The 15,211-nt window shown below is 31.9% G+C and overlaps 1 long non-coding RNA gene across 6 annotated transcripts in view; it reads right to left on the bottom strand.

The window, feature by feature from the left end:
• Nucleotides 1-15,211, bottom strand: part of LOC106681146 (uncharacterized) — a 693,797-nt gene that overhangs the window by 282,979 nt on the left and 395,607 nt on the right. The window lies entirely within an intron of this gene.

Here is a 15,211-nt window from a genome sequence, read left to right as displayed (position 1 = left end):
TTTTTTACAATAACTCATTTTTTAAGCGAAATTTTGTATCTATTTTATAGAATAATGGTCTGGTTTAGTGATTGCTTCTCAATGAATCTTTATCTACCGAGGATGAATTTCCTGCAAAGATCTTCTCCTTGGAACAGTATGAACGTATTTCAGAATATATAAAAATGGGCTTACGTTGTTGACTAAAATAATTTTAATTAAAAAACAACCAAAATCTATATAACAACAAAAAGTATATTTTTTATATTTAAAAAGGTGAATAAAGTATTTTTATATGTGAAATTTATTAAAGTTAAATTTTTAGAATTTAACAAATCGATCTTTAGAATTTGTTAAATTCTAGAAATTACTTTTTGGAAGATACTGCTTAAATAGCAAGTCAGAATATAGTTGTCGATGTTTTCCTACAAAATCGAACATGAATCGAAAAGAAACAGTCTAAGTCAAAGATAAAGGATAAACTAATGAAACGAGTAACCTCCCGTATTCGTAACTTAGGAGTCCGAGAATGGGGGAAATGCGTTTCAAGTACCGACCCAATCTCGAACTGGTTGGGCGTTACCAAATTCCGGACTGCTTCTTGGAAAAAACCCAAAAGGTTTGTTCCCGGTAGGAGGGGTTTGTTGTGGTGTGGAGGGGAGAAGTAGCTACAGCGAGGGGTGCGCAAGTTCCCTCTCCTACAGGCAAACTCATTTGAAACGTAATATACAAACTTATAGACGCAACCTTACATGGAAAATGAGTATGATTTTATGGATTCGTTTTAATATGACTGGTGAACAATTTAAGATTTAGCAGAATATTGAATTGCAATCCTCATTATCTAAAAATGATAAATGGTTTATAATTTATTTCACCATTGCTTGAAAGCTTTTAGTCTAGAAATTGGTTTAAACACCAGTCAAATTAGTTCTTTGAAGCCTTAAGAACATGGGCTTGTACAACAAAAATGTCTTACAAGAGCAATGTTTTTGGAATCTCTTAAATCTGGCATACATTACGCTATACAGCTGTATCTGTGTAACGTAATTCTTATTAAAAGTTTCGACTCGAGAAATATATTTCATTTAATTTAATACAATAATTACAAAAAAAAATTCTAATGACATATAGCAGGAGCCCAAGAATGATGATGACTTTACTCAGGGATCACCTGCTGGGAAAAGTGGGTTCGGCGGGTTAAGCACTTGAATCCTAATTCGGACACTTCTAGGAATTCTGTTCTAGCAGCCGTGGATCGACTCTGGTATAAAGAGAACCACCTATGGTTCAGCCATTCTCCATAAAGTGGGACTAAGATCCTTTATCACAAATTTCTAGGCCTTATATTTGATCATTAATTAAGTTGGGAACTGGAGGTCAGCCACAACAAAAAAATTAAATATACTCCGGTTTCTTAGCGGTACATCGTGGGGTTCGGAACGGTCTACCATGTTAAAACTTTATACTACATTATTCTGTTCCAAGCTAGATTATGGTTCTATTGTCTATGGCTCTGCACGTCGCCGAACTCTTGTCAAGGCTTGCTACCAGTGCATTCAGGACGTCCTATTCTCAGCATTTGCTCTGAAGCAGGCCTACCTCCGCTATCATTTAGGAGACAAAAACTAGCTATTAATTATGTTTCCAAAATATTTGAACAAACAAATCATCCGACTTACAAATATATTTTTCGATCTAAATTCTCCATAGCTTTTCGGCAGAAACGAAACCCAACACTCCCTCTGGCAGAAAGAATCACTTTGGCTATCTCTACACTTAAAACGATTCTGATAATGAAGCCTGAAATTCAGAACCCACCTTAGACTCTAAAACAACCTGTAACAATGCTACATCTGTCACTTATGCACAACAATAAGACCACATCTATCAAGTATAAAGAACGGTTATCGCGTATAGAAGTATAAGAAAATATTCCGGATTATTTTTTAATATACACTGATGGTTTCAAATCCGAAAGCTCGACCGCCTCATCTTGCGTCACTCACGATTAAACCCACAAGTTTAAATTACATAAGTTATGCTCAATATATACCACCGAACTCTACGCGATAGCATCAGCCCTCCGTTTTTGCTTTTCAATAATTCAGAAGACTGTTGTAATAATCTCAGATTCGTTGAGCTCTCTAAAAAGTTTAAAAAACATGCACCCCGAACATCCACTCATTATAAGAATTCAATATTTTCTTTTAAAATTATCTCAACAAGGTAAATCCATTATTTTCATATGGGCTCCAAGCCACATTGGCATTGTAGGTAACGAGCTCGCGGACAAAGCTGTCGGAGAGGCACTCACACTCCCTGGCCGAGGCACTGCCGTTCTTACCCCTTCAGAACTCAGTGCACCCCTTAAATTACAAATATTAGAAAATTGGCAGGCCAAGTGAGATGAAAGCTCTCCTAGTAAATTAAAAGAAATAAAACGATCAGTAAAACCATGGTCAATATCCTACCGCAACAGCCGTAGGGAGGAAGTTGCTCTAACCCGCTTAAGAATAGGTCATACTCTCCTCACGCAATCTCACCTGATCAGAAAACTGCCCGCTCCAACGTGTAAATATTGTCAGTCCATTCTTACGGTTAGACATATTTTTGAAGAATGTACTCACTATTTGCCATTAATAAACCGGATAGGACTAACCCCAAATTTGTCAGAAGCTCTCACAGATGAGGAAGCTAAAATTACATTAGTATTTGAATTTTTAAAAGCACATTGCCTTCTTTATAAATTATAACTCCTCTTTGATTTTTTTATTTATTTATTTTTTATATTTTATTTTTTTTTTTTTTTTTTTTAATTTATTTATATTTATTTTTTTACTTTTATCATGCCATAGGCGTTGATGACCAGAGGATTTTACGCCTTTAAGCAACAATCAACAACAACTACAAGATCCTTTATGAAAACCATTAACTATCGAACTGACTGATTGAAGGTGGTCATATAAACTCCTTAGACATTTTCACAAACGACTAGAGGTGTGTCGGTAAGGTGTGATATTCAATATTCATTGATAGTCGGTTGCAATTAAAATAGGTACCTTACAATCTGCTCTTATTGTATTTCACTACCTGGTCTCTAGGTAGCTAATGCAACTACTATAATTAACAAATAGACTGCAGTTTTGTTTTTAATTACTGAAAAAGCTACCTACTTCTCTGTAATTGCATAGATAGTTCAATACAAGTTTTGTTATACAAATAATTACAAGAAATAATAATAAAAACATAGGGCATCTAGAGAAAAACTGAAGTCCAAGCTAAAACCGAAAGGAATGCCAATTCAAGGAGCTTAGTTCTCGTATAATCATTGTGATTCGTGGAGACCGATTCCATCACTGAGTAAGTGAATGTAATGAACGTGCGAACCTGCTCAAAAAACTTTGCCTGTGAATAGAGTGACCGTTTGCGGTTCGAATTCGGTGACCTCACAAACCTCTACCCAACTACTATTAGAACAGTAATATTATATTTTTGTTTTCTATAATATATTATCTTTTTGTTTTCTAGGTTAACAGCAATCCTGAATTTCCATCAAATTAGCAGCTCGTTTGTGTTTTTTTTTTAATAAGTATAAGAATTATTGAATAAAGTAGATGAGTAAGGTCTACCTTTAAAATATTACAGTATTTTTCCTATTTAATGCTAACTCGTGAGAATATGATAAATACGTCCTCAATAAGTAAAATAGTAGTTTAAAATTTGAAAGTGGAGATGTAAGATCTTTTAATATAAAATAAATTCATACATAAAAAATGGGAAATAAATCATTTTAATTACTATATAATTAGTTGTAAATGGTTCTTAAAATTTCAGTATCCTAATATGACTAATAATTATTACTTTATATTAATAATAACTTTTGATGAGGATATTGACCCTCACTAGACAACTAATTATTTCACGGACGGTTCACTGTATTCAGCCTAAAATAAATATTACGTTCCTACTCTATCAACTTTGGTATTTAATTTCACTTCAATTAGTTGGTATATTAAATCCCTAACGCAATTCTCTAAACCTAAGATTGAGCTTTATTAAACATACCCGCTAATGAGCTTTTAGCGATTTTATGTAATTTAATTACATCCCAATATACTCTATTATTTATTATACATAGATATTATAATGATTGATAATTATAAAATACATGTATTCAAAAATAAAAAAGAAAGTTTTATGTTAAGTTTACGGTGACATATAAATTGATCAGACGTAAACTAAAATAATTAATCGATATTTACAAGGATTATTGGTATTATTGTGTTTTATTCAACGAATGGACTTTAATACTGTATAGGAACAAAAAAAAGTTTATCTAACTCCGCAAAGCCAGAAAGAAAATGGTGAAAATATTTTTCTTCCTTTTTCTTCCATTCCTTGTTTCCCGAGAAAAAAAGAAAAAAGTTTGCTGAAGTGGTAATTAAAAGCTATTCACCATTTTGATTCCTTTCTAAAGTAGTATATACCTTCTAGAGGGCTTAAACATTTTTTAAGACAAATGAATAGGGCCATTTCTTGATATTATTTTGATTAAAATTAAAAATAAGGACTTTTGTAGTTAGTAGTTACTGCATTGTCTTTTTCTGGCGATCAATATTTATTAATTTATTTTTAGCTTTATTTCCAAGATTTTTTACTTAGGTTTCATATTCCTGTTTTAAGAGGGTCTATATTTCATAATTAGTATTATCTCTGTTATTTAATCATTGATTGTAATTTTTTTTTTTTTATTTTTACCCCAAGCTCGTTAGAATTTCTCCGCCTTCTTAATTCATCTATATATATATATATATATATATATTCATATACGTATGGAATAATTAAGTTCATCTTTATGCCAAAAATTCTCATTAAAATATAATATGTTCTAATAAAGTCTAAAATTCTAATTTCTAAATACATCCTTTAGGACTATTATTTAACCTTTACTTCACAGTTAATGAATGTTCTCATGATTCATTGGTTTCTAAAAATATTTATAATATTTTTTTATGTATATTTTGCTTTCTACTCAAAGACAAATATTTATTTTCTATATTAATATTATTAAGTCATGGAAAAAATAAAAAATATTATTATAATTATACAATAACAGAAAAAACAATCACAAAAATTGAAAACTCATGATTCCTATACTATCTCGTAATATTTTTTTGATTTTGATGTTTAAGCCGAGGAATGAAAAGGAAAATTATTTCAGAATGGCTTTATTAAATAGTAGATGGACACAGCTTTTATTTTGTATCAAATTTACTGTCTAAAAATAAAACTACTCTTTTATTTTGGGATAACTTTGGCCTTAGATGTACATGATCTTCGAATAGCTCTGGCAGATATGTAATGAGGATAAGTTACATATTAATTGATTCGAAAAGGTTCTTATTTCTTTCACAATCAGCTAGAACATGTTCTTTGCAATGATGTTCCATTTACAATCTTTCTCATTAATCCATTTTAAAATGCTCGTAGATGTTTTTGTGTTCATATTTCAATGATTGTACACATGACACCTTTAAAAAAAAATTATGCCCTGAGTTTTATTCGGATTACCATTCATATTTACATCATAGCTTCTTCACTGTTTTTGTCAGCAAAAATTTTATAATTTTACAGACTTTCGGCACATAAGTGACTACTACTGGCAGTTTCATAAACAAAAGCTGTTAATGTGACTAGCATCTTGGTACTTGGTTTCAACTATTTCAACTCATCAACATAAGCGGAAAGAAATAAAGTAGATAGTACCGCGCCTTGATAAACTCCAAACGTGAAATGAATGGACCCAGAAACGTTTTCAGAAACTTTTGCTTCCTAATATTAGCCATATGAAAATTATTTGATGACTGAATATAACTGTTCGGTGAATCCCAATTCCACCAATCTCTGAACAACTTGTCCAAGTGTTACATAATCGAATGCTTCAGTTGATGATCTCTCATTGCAGCCTAGAAAAAGCATGTCCTTTACTCAACTGGGGTAGAAACAAAGCTTATTTGGGGTGAATAATTTAATTTTAAGAATTTCCTAAGATGCTTACAAAAAAAAAATTGTAAAACCAACTGACATGACGGTTCTGGGACGGCGTATTCCCCGTCTTCCCGGTCTTGAGGAGAGAGAATAATATAGCACACTTACATACAATAGGGAATCACCTCATCCTTAAACATAAAATGAACAAATTTACTAAGTGCTTTGTTTTTCTTGGTTTTATATAATACACTTCATACTTTGTCTCATCCTGGTGCTCAATTCCCTTGGGTTCTACAAAAAAAACAAAAAAACAAAACAAAACGGTTTTTCTTGTTTTCAAAGGAAACCAACATAATATTATTTTCTTTCCTTTTATATGAAAGTTACTATACCATCCCAGTATTCTTTTTATTTTTTAACATATTGCTCCATAAACGATTTGGAGCAATATGTTACCTAACCATCTTGATTTGATTTTTTTTTACATAATTCCAAAATTTACGATGTACATAATGTGTCACTTTCTGCCTTAAGGATCTATATATGTCCAGTTAAAGAGTTCTCTTTTCTTTACTTTAGAGTCCCTAGTGCGATCTATTCAACTATTCCACAGTGATTTCAGCAAATACAATTTGGCTGTACACGGACGTCGGTAATCATAAATTTGGAATATATTGGATGAATTAAGTATTATTTCAAAAAAAGGAGGTTACAGGCACTGTAGGGCAAAAATTACCTAAAGCTGAAACTAATATCTAAAATTGCCATGGGTATGATATTTATTTATCGAAGATTCATTCATGAATAAGGTTCGTATCCATGGCAATATTAGTTATTATTTTCAACTAAAGCAGTTACAGGTACTAAAATTAACTTCTTCCAATAGACGATTTAAAATAGGTTTTAAGAGGTGGTGAGGACAGTGGTTTACTTTCAATTATTCTTATCTTGCGTTTCACTTTATAGAATATAAAATTGACACAATATTAGTTACTATACGAATTCAAGAAAACAAAATAAATTAAATTAAATATATTCAATCCAAACAGGTTCTTAGATTACTAGATGACTCGGAACGCTTCGCAATTTCTGCCGTATTTAAAAAATATAGAGTTAACGATCAAAATTGATAGTTTGATATAAATTATTGTATTTAGTTAAAATTACAAATTTATGTATTCTTTACTATTATGACTTGGTAACATAAATAAACCAAATTATGCGATGGGATTCGTTTTTATCACCTCAAGAAACCCTTTAGGAAATCATTAATAGTTTATTTTTATACTTCTGAAAGAGATGAATCTAATCACTGTATAAGTATCTAATCACTGTAAGTAGCACTTAGTACTATATAACTATATTAGTACTAAATTGAAACAACTGAAACAGGTTGACATCAGTGATATTTTTTTCTTATTTTTGAAAAGATGCGAATCAGTGTATCCAATAACACTGAAAAAACGTATACTCTCTGAGTAACAAACAAAAAACGTTTAATTTTGTTCATAATTTTTTTTCTATCAGAGAATTCGGGGATTTTAGAAGCTTTAAAACTTCCATGGTGACAGGAGACATTTTGAAAATCGGTCCAGTAATTCAAAGTTTATTGTGGAAAAATATTCGATTATTCCCTGTTATATATATAGATGAGAGGATCTGAAATGTCTTTGAAACTGATAAATTATTTTTACGAATATGTAATGTGTATTTCTAAACCGTTGATATTTTCGAAATGGTAGTGTAACAGTATCCCTTACCTATTTCAAAACTTTTTAAGTATGTATCTCTACTATAGAAATATTTAAACTATTAAAACTCTTTCCAACTAAGAATTAGAGAGACCTTAATCTTGTTATGTTATGTAATTTTTACCTTGTATTAAAAACACCAGTTAGAATATATGAAAGATAATTCTGTTCGGCAAATTGTTCAAAACGAGACTACATCTCTCTCTACATGCATAAATTAAAATTACCATGTAACGATTCCTTAAAGTACATATATTCTAGTCAATTCTTCAGAGAGTCTAGAAACAAAGGCAGCCTACTAGCTCAAAGGCTTAAAACTTTGAAGGCCCTGGGATGAAGATTTCAAAAGCTTCTTAACTTTAGAAGGACAAGGACAAAAGAGCATCAAAAACTTATTTTGATTGTTATTATACAGTTTTATTTGTACTAACCTTGATGGAAATTAAAAAAAAAAAAATAGAAAAGCATATAAATTTAAGTACGTACTTAACCTATAAAAAAAAATATTAACCACATTAAGTGCCCCCTTCATCAAATTTTTTCCTTTTTTTTAAATGTACATTTTATTATATACTGTTATATTTATCAAAATAAATATGTAGGATTATTTATGAGATTTTTCGTTTCATAAACGTATTTCTACTGTGTTACTGTTACAGAATTTCGACCGAGGTGTGGTGTAAGATATATTTTGTTTACTTTACATGAAGAGAGAACATTACAGAGGCCATAACACACTATGTACAACTATATAGTGCGTTCACAAAGTTTCAATACTAGTCTCGGAACCAATTATTAATTGAACTTACTGATTAATTGAACATTTGTGTACAATGAAAATTAAAATCTTCAATATATGAACCTCAGGCATCAACACACCGCGCCAGTGTTTTTTCATTGCTCAGAGGCTCCCTGGAACTCTTCGCCGAAGACTTTGAAAGGATAGGTCAAAGCTGCCACTGGAACCAGGTTGAAACGCTTCACAACCAGATCTTCCTCAATTTGTTCATACAGAAGGAAGTCATTGGCAGCTATGTAGGGGCTGTAGGGTGGCAGCGGATATTTTGGTACATTCAACTTGGGCAAAACTTCCAGACTTTTTTTTTTGCTGAGTTTAATGCCTAAGGAGCATTCTACAAAGAGCTGATTCCTGGCAAACAGAGTGCCACATGTCAGTTTTAAGTAAGAGTTCTTCGTCTTTTGAAGGATCGTGTGCGCCCAGGGATCAAAGACTATTGGTTTATACACCATGAAAATACGCCCTCAAAAATGTTACTCGTCACTAACGAAGTTTTGGCCAAGTCAAACTTGCGCAGCACTCAGTAACTAATAAAACCTTTCTTTGCAACCTGCGAATATTACATTTGAATGATGTGTAACATATATGTCTGATTACATAAATGTTATACTGTTGTAATTGTTTCCATCTAGAGGCGCAAGCCGCCTTAAATCGGGATTACGTCATAACAATAGTTAGTTTTTAATTGCGCTTACTTACATATGGAGTATACACTAAGAGAAAGTATTGCGGTCATAGAATTTTTCAAATTTGAGTTACAATAGACAGGTAAATACACACGGTGTGTGTTTATGTGTATGTGTACTTGATGTGTATCTATGTACGAATGTGGACAGCCTAACTAAAAAACAAAAATTCGTACTAAACTAATAATACATATTATATGCTATACTTATTGCAAAGTACATATTACGTATGAGATATGTTAGCAGCTTTTTCAACAATTAAATTGGCTGGAAGTGCCACTTTATATAATTGATTAATTTTTTTTCCTATATCTCAGAAACGGCTGTTATGATTTTGATTAAGCTCGGTATATCAATGCACAATCAAGTAATCTATAATATCAGTTAGGTCATATCCTCATTGAAATGGTTTGCTGGTTTATCGAATTTTCAAAAAATTTCTCAAAAAATAGTTTACACTATTAGCAGTAATAAACAATGGATAAATGCAAAGATTTTAAGAATTTAATGAACAGAGGATAAAAAAGGAAAAACCGCTCGATCCCGCCCGATTACATTCTGCTTTTTATCTTTTGTTAACGGTTCTTTTGTATTCTGTATACTTGGTGGGAACACGGTGCATATTCCTAGCCAAGAAGCCTAGGAAATACAAATTTCTCTAACAACAAAAAACAATTATTTTTGTTTTTCTGTTTTCAAATATTTCTTTTTTTAAATCAAAAAACTAGGGATAAATTCAACAGGAAAGCACCAATTTACTCAATATAAGGGGACGTGAGTAGGGTGGTTAGTGAAGGTTGTGTGATGCGATGCAGCACACTAGTTTTTTTTTTTATTTAATCGGTAATTAAATATAGTAAGGGCTAGTATTACCGATGAGTATTTTAAGGAAATACCTGTTTGGAAAAGAGCAAATATTAATTTCAACTCATCGCAGGTTTGTATGTGAAAGTTCCATGTTGCGTGCAGAGCACCAGATTTGTTAGTAAACAAAAGAGATCCTTTTGAATTTCTTTCAGTTGTCACCCTTCCTGTGTTGTATTACGTTCTCATGTTCCATTTATCTTTCGCCATTGCTTTCTCTACCACACGGGAACAATGGGAACCACTAAAAAAGACTGTCCGCAGAGCGGAAGCGGAAGCTGTTGCGAAGAGGGGCCGGTAATTAAGGAAGAAGTGGATGGACCATTAGAATGGCACACACTGTCAAGAAGAAGACAGCCTTTCAAGGGATATAAAGCACATGCTAGAGCAAGGTCCTTTGTCTAAACTTGTTGGACTCTTCGTCGGCCAGTGCCCCTTTATTCTCTTTGTCACAGCTCTGGGCTCACTCCTTTGTCATAGCCAATATCCAATATCTACCCTTTCATCTGTATTTACCTGTGTACTCTATCACAAGGAGGGGCTATAAGGAAGATTCACAAGGGTGCAAAAGTTTCAAAATACTCCTCCAGTAAACGGTTTTCCCTTTTGAAGATCTTTTATATTATAGTCCTATTTTATATGTATGATATCCTTTGAAATGTCATCTCCAAGCAATCTAACTTAGTTTCATAACACACATCGACTAGCACGTAAAAAAAAAAAAAAACTCCACTCTTCGTTCTAATAATAATAATTGGATGCAGACTGAGAGATAAGACAAAGTTGAATAATAATCATCCACTTCTTTGTAGCATTATCTTCTCGAACAGAGCTTACACTAACAAATCATAAAAGTATAAATATACTTATCGACAGCCATTGTTTATGATTGATCTTAAGGCGCTCCTACTTCAAATAGTATAATTATTTATTAAAATAAATTATTTAACGTTCGCTATTAGTTGAGCAGTACCCACATAACCATATTAAATTGAAAATCGTTTTTTATTCCATTGACGGTTCTATAGGGAACGTTTTTAGACAAGCTAAAAGGAAAATATGATACACGAATATGTTTTACATATACAAATTGAATTCACTCTGAATTCCATTAATCAGAGTATTGATTACAAATAAAATCAATTTAAATTTTAGAGGATACCTTAAGTGTGAGTTTAAGATAATTTACGTATTTGTTGTGAAAATTACTATGTTCAAAGTAATTATTAATTACTTTATAATATAACAATTATTAATTAAATGCTAATAAAATGTATTTTCATTAAATGTGTTAAAGTGATTAACTTTGATAAAAACCCAAATTCATTTGTTCTTAAATTCTCAATATAGTTTAATACCTCTCCGACGTTTCGGGTCTTAGGCCATTGCCTCCTTGATAACTTAAAGCTTAAAATTTTCCTATTATACAAATAATTCAACTAACACATAACAATAATATTTCTTCTAACAAATCTTCAATATCATAACTGTTTCCCTTATTTTTTTTCTTTTCGAAAGTAAAGGAAAACATTTTAAAATGAATAATATCATCATCATATTGATTTAAACTTTCGTCTAAACTTAATCTAACCTTGAAACACAGTTGAACAATACTTTTAGGAAAATGAGTGTTTATATGACTAAAAAAAAATTAAATAGATTAAAAATATAATGAACTAGGTTATAAATAATATAAATTAAATAAACAAATAAGCAGTACAATTTTTCAATAGCAATTTCAATTTGTAGAAATAAATCCTTTTAAACGTTTTTTTTTTTTTTTAGTTCTCATAAACTATCCATTCTTCTTTAAGCAAATTTTGATGGAATATTTTTATTTTAATTAGACGGTAATTTCTTACGGTTCATGTATCTGTTCAGATTCTTTACGATTTTATAACCAGAATGAGGTTGTTAGGGTGGATAATACTTCTGAGGCAATAAAAATGAACTTTTTAGAATACAAACCGGAACGCAACTTTATAAAAGGCAATGCATACAAAAAAGTTCAAACATTTACAGACCAGCCTTAATATCCCAATATGAAACTTGAGATAACAGCCTCTTCAAACAAGATAAAAGTATTGGATGTTAGAAGTTTAAACTGATGGTTCATTTTAAAAATTAACAAACTCCCATTCCAGTGTGATACTCAACTTTATAAAAGATATTCCTGTATTATAATATTACAGATTTTTTTTAAAAACTTATTTATTGTTATTTACAACTGTATACATATAAACACATCAAGTAAATTTGCTGTAAGTGATATTATGACATTATACAAACATGTGGAGAATCTACCCATTGATAGAACTCCAAAAACATTTCTAAAGTAGAAGATCACGAGGCCATCTTCTTTTCAGACGCCTCGGAGGAATATTAGGTAGTGAAGAAGAAGCCAGATTAGAAACGAGTAGGTTTGGGTGGTAGGGAAGTTTATTATGAAGGGTTGGTATCTGGTTCTGGCCAAATCGGCAACATATGGGACATTGAGGTCCTGATGGATGATTTGATTTGTGATAAAGTATGGAGCATTAAGGATTTTACGAAAGATTTTGGACTGTAAGGATTGGATTCGAGAGGAATTCGGTGGGTTAGTGGAGCCCCATAGTTCAACTCCGTATGTCCAGGTAGGCCTTATAACAGTCATGTAGATCAGTCTTTTGTAATGGATTGGAAGTTAGGACCGTTTGTCCGTTGCACTTCCAATTTCGTTTCTTTCATTACTATTTATGTTAAAAAATATTAATTGAAAGGAAATAAAGATATTTTTTTGATAAGGTAATGATCATTTATTGTTAATGCATTTGTAAAGCACTATTTATACCCCATTTATATTACTCTGTAGGTACATTGAAAAATTTATGGTCTGTAAACCTTATAAAATTAATTTTTACTTAAGCATGACTAGCTACTACTCTGTAATAGGATAAAACGATAAGCTAGCTATGATAATAGCTGATGACCAAGCATCAGTGGGCTTCTGGAAATCGTTTTCACTCCATTCAGTTATTTCAGTTTATCATTCCATCTGTATTAATTGTCAGCTTCCTTCAAATTTTTCCAGGCTGCATGGCAGCGGAAAAATTGAGTTAAGTAATTGTAAACTATACATCTACTTTATATTAAAAAAATATATATATAGTTGATGATATAGTAAAAGGGAATAATAATCCATCAATTATTATAGAAAAGTCAAGATGAAAAAATAGGTTTTGAAAAAGGAAAAAATTCAAATCGATTAGGAGAACACTAAAATAGAAACGTTTTGTGAAGAATTAACACCAGAAAGGACCATCAAATATTGCTAGGGAGTGAGGTGAGACGAAGGAAGACAACCAAATTTAGAGACAGAGCTCCCATCGGACAGGCTAGGTCACGAAGGGATGAAAAATGAAAGAGCTCGACGGGAGTACGTGATACCCTCACCTCTCCCCGTTGGTGAATAATGCAGGCTATTGCTACAAGAGTTAATAAATTCCATACAAAACGAAACCGCAGCTCCTTCTTACCCACTACATCCTCCAAGGCTAGTTTTTATTTCTTTGTGGATTTTTATCAAGTCTGGGATCATAGAAGAAGGGAATAGATAATCAGTTATGCAAAACAGTTTTCTCTCTCCCACCTGAAACAACTGCGCAGAACGTGGCTTAACTAGCAGCAGTCAAAAATGGCTTTTTATCGTCACAACTAATAATCATAATTAAATTTACTAATTAAAACGCTAACAGCAGAACATTAATCATTATATGTTTTACATCGATACTATAATTCATTTTTCACTTACGTTACAAATAAACTCATTCACAAAGACCTTAACATCCCAGTCGTTGCAGATTTGACCCAAAACAGATATGCGTCTTTTCATTCCAAACTCCTTAACCATCCTAACCCATTAATTCTAAATCTTTCATCCTTAACAATCCCTGATAATCCTCCGAGGCGTCTGAAAAGAAGAAGGCCACGGGACCTTCTAATTTAAATTAATGTTTGAAGTACCACCAATGGATGGTTCCTTCCCAAGATTTTCAAGTGTATATGAAACATACAACATATTTACCTTTTGTATTATTTTGTACAGTTGTAAATTACATATTATTTCGAGTAGGAAACAACCAAATTCTTCAGTCTAATACAGGTTACCATCTTGGATTTTCTTTTCACAGAAAAGATGACGTGGAACATGCATATTAGTAGCAGCAGTCGAAGACCTCCGGAAAAAAAAGTAGTTTAATTCCATTTTTTTTCACTTTAATGAAAACAATATGTAGTTATTACAGGAGTGGGTAGATCATCAGTAAGGCAATGGACTACTAACTCCAAGGACTCTTATTCGAATCCGGCTACGACAGATAATTATTATATTTTACCTCTAGCTGTTGAGTCAGCCCTGTGGGTTCAGGTTGAGTCAGTTCCTGCGGGATCCACCCGACCTCATTAAGTGGGAATCCTTAATTTGATAAAAATCTAGCGGTTGAGCGCGATTCAAATCTAATCACCTTCTTGCACAACCATTGGTCTAGTAGCCGTACTTCTTTACAACTGCTACCCAGACCCTTCATGGTTTGTAGTGGTAGAGATTTTTTTTTTTAATATATCAATTGATGACTGTTCACCACAGTTAGAAGAAATAAAAAATGGCAGCTGTTTTCTAACATTAAAATTAATCCATTTCTCATGGTGCTCATTAGCTCCATATCTTTATAACTACCAATAGCTCAAAGAATCTTCAAAGATCATTTATATAAAAGCAAATTTTCTGAAATATGAGCCCTAATAGAGCTGAAAATTCGAATATAAAAAAATATCAGCATTTAGAGGAGAGAAATTATTCTCAGACTTTTATCTAGCTCCTTATCAGTGACAAATTATCTCTCCCCTGCTGGCCGTTAAACAATAAATTTATCATTCTCAAGGCAAACAGCAATAAAATAAATAATGTTTCTTTTAGTACCAACTACTAAAAGCTGACTCCTGCATAAAGAGTCCTCTATAAGAAAGTTATAGGAGCTCTTTTATGATTCTACAAACACGTAATTAATAATTTCCTGAATATTGGTAATTATTCTGGTTTTATTGCACTGAAATAAGATTCTTATAGGTTTATATCGTTCATTTTATATATTTATATATAT

Source organism: Halyomorpha halys, unplaced genomic scaffold (genome assembly GCF_000696795.3).
Source record: "Halyomorpha halys isolate HHAL.00 unplaced genomic scaffold, Hhal_1.1 Scaffold312.1, whole genome shotgun sequence".
Taxonomy (NCBI): domain Eukaryota; kingdom Metazoa; phylum Arthropoda; class Insecta; order Hemiptera; family Pentatomidae; genus Halyomorpha; species Halyomorpha halys.
Note: the sequence above shows the minus strand (reverse complement) of the source record. Positions and strands in the feature narration are given on the sequence as shown.